Source organism: Capsicum annuum, chromosome 1, assembly GCF_002878395.1.
Source record: "Capsicum annuum cultivar UCD-10X-F1 chromosome 1, UCD10Xv1.1, whole genome shotgun sequence".
Classification (NCBI taxonomy): Eukaryota; Viridiplantae; Streptophyta; class Magnoliopsida; order Solanales; family Solanaceae; genus Capsicum; species Capsicum annuum.
In genome coordinates this window covers 47,828,848-47,840,025 of record NC_061111.1, presented here as the reverse complement: position 1 = coordinate 47,840,025, position 11,178 = coordinate 47,828,848, and the positions used below count along the sequence as shown (strand labels likewise).

The 11,178-nt window shown below is 31.5% G+C and overlaps 1 long non-coding RNA gene across 1 annotated transcript; it reads right to left on the bottom strand.

Moving 5' to 3' along the window:
* Nucleotides 1-3,806: 3,806 nt before the first annotated feature.
* LOC107874507 lies at nucleotides 3,807-6,660 on the bottom strand. The gene is made up of 2 exons (XR_001675533.2): nucleotides 5,710-6,660; nucleotides 3,807-4,214 (listed from the first exon to the last, which is right to left on the bottom strand). It is a non-coding gene; the product is annotated as an uncharacterized LOC107874507 (long non-coding RNA).
* Nucleotides 6,661-11,178: the final 4,518 nt, after the last annotated feature.

The window sequence follows — 11,178 nt, the reverse complement described above, 5'->3', positions numbered from 1 at the left end:
GTAATTGCCCCTTGTGTTTGTTTTGAAAGAAAATGCACTGAACACAAAACTTACACTATTCTAATTGCTTAGCTTGTGCAAAACAATACATGGGTGATTCACAAAAGATTTTGATAACAGTGCCATACATATAGAAATTACAATGTGTTAATATGCTGCCAATTATGTTCTTCACCAAAGAATTCAAGTTTCTTCCTCTGCAAAGAATCTTTTTTAATTCGTCCAAAATGAACTAATATATACTTAATAATGTTTTTCAATAAGATAAATAAAGTACATGTCAAATAATCCTAATATTGAATGGTATCTATCACAACATGTTTTCTTACATCGCCAATTTTATGTCGCTCTTTCAAGAAAGATATTAAAGATTGATGGCAACAAGAGTCCTGGTCATGGCAACACAACAAAAACTATCGATGGCGACAAGAGTCCTGGTCATGGCAACACAACAGAAACTATCGATGGCAACAAGAGTCCTGGTCAAGGCAACATAATAGACTGATAAAACAGACATACACCAAGAATGTTATCTATAAAGAAGAAATATTAGGAGATATACATTTCATTACATTTTGTACTTTACAATAAGTAAAATGTCATCTAATTAAATTTTTAATGTTCATCCTCATAGGTTTTACCGATATTCGATCATTTTGACTAGAACAAACAAGTTGGTATACATCGATCAACGTTAATCATTCAAAGAAATTTGTACCTTATTTTGATAATATTATCCTTTAATACAACTACATACTACATGACCTCGATTTTCATTTACGTGCAACGCACGTGTCGAGAAACTAGTGTGTGTATATATTCAAAAATTATGACTTAACCGAATCCGATTTCCCCAAAAAAATCTATATTTTTATACTTCCAAAAATTATGACCAAGCCTGTCAAACGGGCCGGGATGACCTGGCCCGTCTAGCAAAGCGTCCCGGTCAGCCCACGGGCTATAGGGTATCGGGTCCCGGACTGGATTATTTTTTTGTGGCACAGTAAACCCATCCCGGACAAAAATCGGTCCCGGCCCAGCCCAGCCCGATTAAGCTTTTTTAAAAAAAAATAGATTTTTTAAGAAAATGGCCGTTGGGCTATTATAGCCATTGGGCCCAATGGCTATATGACCGTTGGGAGCCCAAAACGGCTATAATGGCCATTTTTAATTTTTAAAAAAAATCAATTAAAACACTTTTTTAAACCCAAAAAAAATCTTATAAATACCCTACACTTTCAAATCATTTTTCACACAATTTTTCATTCTCTCAAATCTCATTCTCTCTCAATTCTCAAATATTCTATATATTTCCTAAAGTGCTCACTTTAATTTTTTTATTTTGCGATTACAAAGTACAAGTGGAAGTTTCTAAAGTCACAACCTTCGGATACTTCCAAAATTTAGTATTGTCGTTCTATCTCTTACTTTTAATTTTTAATTAGTGTATTGATTATTGGATATTTAATTTTATTAAATTTGTGTATTTTGAATTTTTTTAGTTTAATTTATATTATGGGTAAATTAAGAAACCTCGCCACTAAAGGTGTAAAAAATTGTTGTCCCGAAAGTGGTAGTGGTAGTAAAAAATGAATTACTAGCGGTAGAGATACTTCAACTAGTAGATATACCAGTGTGCCTCCACCTCCGGTACCGCTTAGTCAACCTTTTAAGGAAGAAATAGGTGTAGGTGCTCACGATATGGATTATGTAGAAGCTCAGAAAAATTACGGTATAGAAAAAGAAAATGAAGTAGATGCGGTTAATTTAGATGAAGATGATGAAAATATCGGTGAGACACCCGCAGTAGAAAATGCTAACGTTAAATCTGAATCGATTAATCTCCATCCCCGTGCCCCAAGAGCTCTTAAAACAACTAGTATTGCATGGCAATTTTTGAAAGTATATCAAATATTGAGGTGCAATGCAATATTTATCAACAAATATATAAGCATAAAAGAGAAGGTAAGCAAGGGGTACGGGTACGTTAATGAGACATATAAGTGATAATCACAAAAGAGAGTTAAAAATTACACAAGATGGTGCAGATGTTGGTAGGCCAACACAAACTAGAATGGACCCAGCGACCGGTCAGGTAATGAAGAAGTATAATAAATTGAGAGACCGGGAAGAAATAGCAAAAATGGTGTTGTGGGTTGTTTGCCTTTTAGTTTTCCTTCTTCTGATGCCTTTATTCATTATATTCAAACAATTTATAATTCTATGTTTAATGGTATTCCTAGAAGTACTTGTCGGATCGATATTTTTAGACGTCATTCACAATATTATTTTTATTTATCAACATTATTAAAAAAATATTCAGTGTAGAATGTCTCTAACTTCTGATCTTTGTCGTGCTGTAAATAAAAATGATTATTTAACCATTACTTGTCACAGGATAGATAGTAATTTTGTTATGCAAAAACGTATTCTTGTTTTTTTGTATGATGAAGATCGTAAACATACTGGAGATTTTATTACTGATTCGATTGCTAAAATTGCAGAATTTTATGGTATTGAAAATAAAATCTTATGTATTGCTTTTGATAATGTTTTTAACAACAAAATTGTTATAACAAAGTTAAAATCTAAGCTATCTCCGTTGTTACCTGAAATTTTTCATGTTAAATATGCTTGTCATATATATAATTTAATTGTAAGAGATAGTCTTGAATTTTTTGAGCTTTAGATTGAAAAAGTTTGATTTACCGTTGGTTTTATTCAAGGAAATAATCGTAGAAAAGTAATTAGAGATTTTAAACTTAAATGTGAACAAAATGAACTTGCACCGACATTGATGCCCGAAGAATGTGATACTAAATGGAATGCTGATTTTTTAAAAACTAATCATAAATATAGAATTCCTATTACACTATCTTTTAATCAACATTGTGGTTCATTTGCTGATTCTACCCACTACATGCTACATGATTATGATTGGCTTGTAATTAATGATCTTGTAAAGTTTTTGAAAAAAAATTATATAACTACGGGTTGAATTTTTCGGTTCGCATTATCCTACTATTTGTAATATTTTGACATATATTTTGCAGAGAAATTTTAACTTTTTGAAAGAAAGTCGCCACTTAATTTTGAAAAGGAATTAAGAAACCTTTGTAATGTACTTAGACGATTCAAAACAGGAAAATCGTTTAAGTTAGAAATTCTAGATAAGCGGTTCCTATTAACATTTTAGGAAGGTGTTAGGCACCTAAAACGTCTGCTAACTTGTGGTTATCCGATCTGTTTGAAAATCATTTTTCATTAACTTTGAAAAAATTTTATTTTTTGAAAAGAAAGCAATTTTAGAAATATTTTGACGTTTATGCAAAACTAGTTTTTAACGACTTGACTAGGGGATTAACTAGGTTCGCAAGAAACATGTAAACAAGTAAGCAAAAAGGAAAGAGGAAAGGGGAGAAGTAGTGATTTAGGCTTTTAGGCTCGAACCGTCGACCCTGTCCTAATCTAGTTTCCTAGCTTTTGGCTCAAATCTCGCTCCACTTGTATTAAGTACAACTTTGGCTTCGCGGCCCAAATGAATGAATGATGAAATGAAGAAATAAATAATAATGAAGAAACGACAACAAATGAATAAATGCAAATAAAAAAAAATTCTCAGTTCCTTTGTTGCTTCAAGGACGAGATTTTGGCTCATTCATGTCTTACGACTCCTTGTATCCATATACTATGTGATCGATTTTCACGTCTTCTAAAGGGCAGGCCTCAGTGGCCCGTAGTGTAATGCAAAAATAAAGAGCCCAATTGGACTTCCGAGTGAGTTCATGCAAAGGAAAAGAAGATAAGGTTTAGAAATTAATCTAGTTATAACTAATTTAGAAAAGGAAAAGAAAAGGTTTTAATCGCTACATGAGCACTGCTATATAGCAACCAATAGTTCCTGATATTAATTACATTCAACAGAAATTGACTACAAATTGAACTAAAGAAAGAATGTTGACTGTTTGACAACGTGAAGACCAGAATCTCAACTTAGAATAATCAAACGCCCATCACGAGTCACATGGGCACCCCCACTACACGAAAGTTGTCCCTTTTTTATGGAGATTTGCCCATCACAGAGATGCACAGAGAAAGAGAACGAACTTATTATATACGGATACGGACATTCCTTGTCATTCTAATCTTGATATAGTTCCAACTTCTTCGTGAATCTCCGCTATTTGAATATGGAACATCATAACAACGAATTTCTGGATACAGCAGTTGGTAGATCATTAAACATATTTGGCTTTTCGAAGTATCTCATAGCCCAACAAAGCATAAAGAAGAAGCGTGGAAAGGGAACAAGGAATAAGGCTAGACATGCAGTCATCAAACAATTAATCATTTAAAGCATCGAAACACAAATTGAGGATCAATTCATTTCTTCACAAGAAATTGGGCATGAGTACTGGGGCACTGGTTTTGAAATGCAATTTTTTAATCATAGCATAAAGGCACCTCACAAATCCATTAAAAATTCTTAATCCAAATAGTCATCCTAGGAAAACTACAAACTAGTGGATTAAAAGAAAACAGTTCAACAGAACATTCTCAGCTAGTGGATTAATAATCATCTACCATTACCAATTTAACTGCCTTTTAAAACAATTTTACCAACGCCAAAGCTAATCTAGTGAAGGCTGTGAACTTTAATAAAAAAAAACCGATATTAGAAGATCAAATAAGTTAAGAGATAAAGAATGTATCAAAAGATAGAAATAAACAATAGTTCAAGATGACGGGAGAGTAACATTTGAGAAGACTATTTAGAACTTATTTTGACAAGGGTCACTTCCCCCCAAGCCGAGTAAATATACCCTCGATTATTGTCGACTAACAAGTAGCAACCCTTTTAAGTTCGTTTTCTTCGACGCCGACCAAAAGGGAGATGACTAGACAAGTTAAAGATAGAATTTTGACAATTTTTGCGATTTAGACAGAACACATTGTCAAACATGTATCAACTTAAGAACAAAAGAAAATTTTCATGATCGACGGCCGGCAAATATCACAACATGATTAATATCTTTTGGTCTAAGAAGATAGATCCGACATGATCGAACCAAAGCTACTTGTATACTAGTTATAAATTTAATTAACAAAACAACCACTGAAAGAAATAGAATAGCAGCAGCAGGTGACTAGGCACTAACAAATCGGACCCTAATGTTGAAATACAAAATAATATGTTGGTGACTAACAAAATCCACATTCCAGTGAGTTTGAAGGCGAAATTAAGCACCAGCTATGAAATGAAAACATTGATTTAATAGCCAAGCCGATGAACAATAGGTCGGAATAGAACTATACATATAATTTTCACCAAAGAAAGGTTAACACTAAAACAATGATTGAAATCCCAACGACGGAAAGTAATGACATGAACAGGGACCTAAACAACATATTCATGAGAGATAGATACTTAGATCTTTCATGACTAACCAATGGCATTACCACGAGATAGTAAACTCAAAGCCATCGAGCCAAAACATACGAGATTAACAATGAATCAGAAAGTTATAATACAAATAGGAATGCAACCAACGATATAGCGAGAATCATTTCAAGTAAATCCTACGGCCATCAAAGCCATCTACAGCAGACAATCCCAGCCTCATTCCAATACACAGATAACTACTTCTACGAAAAAAGAGGGATGAAGCAGGAAACATCAAAATTAAAAGGGGAGGAGCGTGCGTTTACCTCTTTTGGGGCAGCAAACGGAACGACGAGCTATCAGTAAAATCGTCGCTATCGAAATCTCGCAACGTCGACCACCAATAGCGTGTCTTCTGGCTTTTCTCTTAAAGATTTTGAAAACCACTTTCAACTAAAAAAAATTCAACCTGAATTTAGAACTCCCGAATTTCCTTTCAGTTTTACAAAAATTTATCTCGAACCTTCAAACTCAAGAAATTTCGAACCCTAAAATTTTCAGCCTAAACTTTCAAACCCTTGAAAGAAAAAAAAGAAAAATTTCTGAACCTCCCCAAAATCCCCCAACTTAGAACCCTAGAGCCCCAAAAAAAACCCCAGAATTTTTCGACCCACGTTTCTGCTCTCAAGAGAGCTATTTATAGAGGATCCAAGAATACATCCCCTGAAGCTCAACTCCTCAGTAAATGTTGAAAATAGAGGGGTATATTCGAAAATCTCCCTAGAGATATTTTTTCAAAATTTTCTGATAGTAGCGATTCTCCTCTATTCATGCCTTCAGATTGGAATTCTAGAAGTAATTTTGAATTTGAGAACCTTGAGAAGAAACAAAATTCCTTTTCCCCAATCAGAAATTAGCACATATGTACCTTCATAGTACCAAATCCAACCAATTCCCAACGGATTAAAGCAAATTTTTGTGAAATAATCCCTTGAAACACGCCCTAGCTGCCACCTTGATTTTTTCTAGAAGATCCGCGTCCCTTTCGTACAAACCCGCGTGAGAGACATGTGATCGGTACGAAAAAGAGGGAGAACGATCGGGTTGAGGTGATTATTGTCAGGTAAGGTTCGGTTTGTATGGGATTTGGAGATTTTGCAATGTAGGGTTCGGGTCGTTGGTGTTTGATTGCTGATTAATGTTGTTTTTTCTGTGTTTATACGCTGTTTGTGAAGAAGAAAAGGGGATATGGGAATGGGCCGGGTCATACATCTTTGGGCCTGGTGGGGTGAGATGTTGTTTTGTGTTGGGCTGCTCTTTGGGCCTGGGTCGGCTGAAATTGAGTTGGAATTGGGAGTTATTAAAAATAACTCCCAATTAAATTAGGGTATGGATAGGTTGGGCTGTTTTATCTATTTATCGAATAGCCAAGGAGGGAAAATTTAGACAATTGCATTTAAAATTTAGTCTAATTAAAACTCAATTGACCAATTGCATTGCAATTATGGCCGAATCGATTTCAATTAAGGTCCAAATTTAATGAATCGACTAAATTGAATCAAAATTCGGTATGAATTAACGCCTTGTTTAATCTTGAGCTTCTTGATTCGATAAAATTAAACAAGTATTTATCCAAATAAATTATTTTTGAGGAAAATATATTTAAATCAAGATTTTAATCATTTGAATTTATTTTCAAGATAAGCCTTAACTAAAATCCGATATTTTGTAAAATAAATTTTTAAGTAACAAAATTATAAAATTTCGTATAATTGAACACGATAATATATAATCGCTACTTAAACTGATCAATTTACCCAATTAAATACTTTGAAAATCCTTTATTCAGATCAAATAAATGTTGTAATTTTATTTGAAAATCGAAGAAACTCCGAACTAAACTTAGTTATGGAGGGCAAAAATCAGGTGTCAACAGCATATATAGCCGATATTTATGGTTTGCTCAAAGAATATAAAAATAAAGAAGTTACAAAGAAGTTGTTGGTGCCATGTTTGCTAAATTTAAAAAAAAAAAAATCGATTCTCCCTATTTACTTGGTTGGTGCTATGCTAAATTCGTGCATGAAATATACTACTATGTGTCACTTTAGTACTCTTATTTATGCTATCTTAGATATAAATACTAACAATGATTCTGATGATGAAGAACAAGAACCTGATTTGTGGATGGTTATGGCTGATGCGAACGCTTTCATAGATAAATTATATAACCACTATGCAGATTTATTTGATTTAGTTGTACCGACAAATATCACTTCATTTGTCGCTCCTCATCCTCCCGAGGAACCATCATCTTCTAAAAGGCCGGCACATAGTGGTTTTCCTGATTATTTTTATGATTTACCATTTTGGAACAGTGTTGAGGAGGGAGCTTACACAACAACTTATCGGAAAGAGTAGAAGTATTATCTCCGAACACCAATAGAGGGTCATAGACGACGAATCAACGCGTTGGATTGGTGGAGGAATAATGAAACACAATAGCCTATGCTTTCAAGATTAGCTAGAGATATCTTGAATGTTCCAACGTCAACCGTTGCATCGGAGAGCGCTTTTAGTCAGGGACGACAGCAGCTTGGAGACAACCGATACTTATTGGGAAGCAATGCAATGAATGTTCTAGTTTGTCTTAGATATTGAATTAGAGCGGAACGAAGAAATCAAGGAATGGAAGCGGGGACAAACGATGAGCAGAGACTTGAAAAAATTATGACTTCACGGGAGAAATCAGCAGAATCAAGTCCAATGCATGGTTTTGCCCCCGTTGACTTTGACTATCCTATGCAAGTTCCCGTTAATATTAACATGAATGAGTTGGAAAAAATGATGCAAAATTTGTAGATTTTTCATTCATGTAAATTATGAATTTTGGATCATTTTGCAATCAATAAAATTCAACATTCATTCACTCCTTAGTCCTTACTTTGTAATTTTTTTCATTTAATGATTTAAATTGAATTTCTAGTTTAAATTAAATACTTAATTTTAATATACTACTAATTTACTATCAAGCACTATTAATTTATTATATTAAGTAGCATATGTTTTATTTAAAGTAGTACATATATTGAATGGTACGTATATATGTGTATATATTATCTAAAGTAGTATATATATTTAACGTATACATGTGTATATGTTTTATAAATTAGTATATAACTGTACATAGTGTGTGTGTATATATTGTAGTATATATATATTACAGTATATTTTATTTAAAGTAGTACATATATATTGAATGGTACGTATATATCTTCTATAGACGTATATATTTAACGTATACATGTGTATATATTTTATAAATTAGTATATAACTATATATATAGTGTGTGTGTATATTGTAGCACTTCCTCCGTCCTAAATTATGTGTCGTCATTTGATCAGACAAGATATTTAAGAAATAAGAATTGACTTTGTTAAAGTTACAAAATTACCCTTCTTAAAGAGAGGAGTAATAGTATTTAAAATCAAGTGGGACCACTTTTAATTAAAAATAAATAAAAGAAAGGAGTAATAGTATTTAAAATCAAGTGGGACCACTAAGGATAAAATTATAATTGTGTCCTTAAAAACTTACTAAATAAGGAAAGGCGACATTCTTTTTTAGATGGACCAAAAAGAAAACGGCGACACATAATTTGGGACAAAGGGAGTATATTTTATTTAATGTAGTACATATATATTGAATGGTACGTATATATATGTATATATCTTCTATAGACTATAAAGTAGTATATATTTAACGTATACATGTGTATATATTTTATAAATTAGTATATAACTATATATATAGTGTGTGTATATATTGTAGTATATACAATAATCATATATTTTATTTAAAGTAGTACATATATATTGAATGGTACGTATATATATGTATATATTTTCTATAGACGTATATATTTAACGTATACATATGTATATGTTTTATAAATTAGTATATAACTATATATGTGTGTATATATTGGAGTATATATATATTGTAGTATATTTTATTTAAAGTAGTACATATAGATTGAATGGTATGTATATATGTGTATATATCTTCTATAGACGTATATATTTAACGTATACATGTATATATGTTTTATAAATTAGTATATAAATATATATATATAGTGTGTGTATATATTGTAGTAAATATATATTGTAGTATATTTTATTTAAAGTAGTACATATATATTGAATGGTAAGTATATGTGTATATATCTTCTATAACATATACATGTGTATATGTTTTATTAATTAGTATATAACTATGTATATAGTGTGTGTATATATTGTAATATATTTTTTATTTAAAGAAGTACATACATTGAATGGTACGTATATATGTGTATATATTTTCCATAGATGTATATATTTAACGTATACATGTGTATATGTTTTATAAATTAGTATATAACTACATATATAGTGTGTGTATATATTGTGGTATATATATTGTATTGTAGTATATGTTTTATTTAAAGTAGTACATATATATTGAATGGTATGTATATATGTGTATTTATCTTCTATAGTCGTATATATTTAACATATGCATGTGTATATGTTTTGTAAATTAGTATATAACTATATATATAGTGTGTGTGTATATTGTAGTATATTTTATTTAAAGTAGTACATATGTATTGAATGGTACATATATATGTGTATATATCTTCTATAGTCGTATATATTTAATGTATACATGTGTATATGTTTTATAAATTAGTATATATCTATATATATAGTGTGTGTATATATTGTAGTATATTTTATTTAAAGTAGTACTTATATATTGAATGGTATGTATATATATGTATATATTTTCTATAGACGTATATATTTAACGTATACATGTATATGCGTTTTATAAATTATTTTATATATCATTATATTGTAGTATATATCTTGTAGTATATGTTTTATTTACAGTAATATATATATTTAACTAACGTATAGTCGTATACACGATTACATATGTAATTGTGTATATGTGTATATATTTTTTAAATTCTAATGTAGTATATACTATATATAGTGTATATATATTGTTTAACGTATTTAAAATGTATATAGGTGGGTATATATAGTGTATATTGGAGAAAAAACTTTATTTTTGTTGTTTTTGATTGGATTTTTAACCGATTTTGACCGGATTTAGGTGGGTTGGACCGAATTTGGTTAAGTGAGACGGATCAGGATTATTCTGTTGGGCTCGAAATCGGACTAGCCCATTTAATCAGGCCCGAATCCAGATCGGCCCACTAACCGGCTACAATTCACTGGCCGATTCCGGATTGACCCCGCCCGGCCCACTTAACACCCTTAACTTCAATATAATTTCACCCAAATCTGATTTTCTAAGAATATTTGGAGATCTATTGCCAAACTTCTATTTAACTACTACTATAAATATGAACACACTTGTAACTGATAAAAACACTCTTAGGAGTGTAGAAGAAGAAAAAAGAAGCAAAGGGTTAGCTCTTGTTTTGCTTTAATAATTATACTCCCCCACCCCTCTTTTTCCAATTTTTTTATTACTTTATTTTTTGATAATCGTTGTGTGTGGACCTATTTTTGCTTACCTTGATTTTCATTACACGTGATACATGTCATCTCTCACAAGCAACGATTACTAGCTAAGATAGATGAGAAAAAATGATTACTACTTTTTTTTTCAATCACGAATTTGAACTTGAAATGCGTGGTTCTCAACTCACGCCATTAACCTCTAGACCGCACTCTTGGATGTTCTAAAGTCTTCAATTTTTTAATTTTATTTT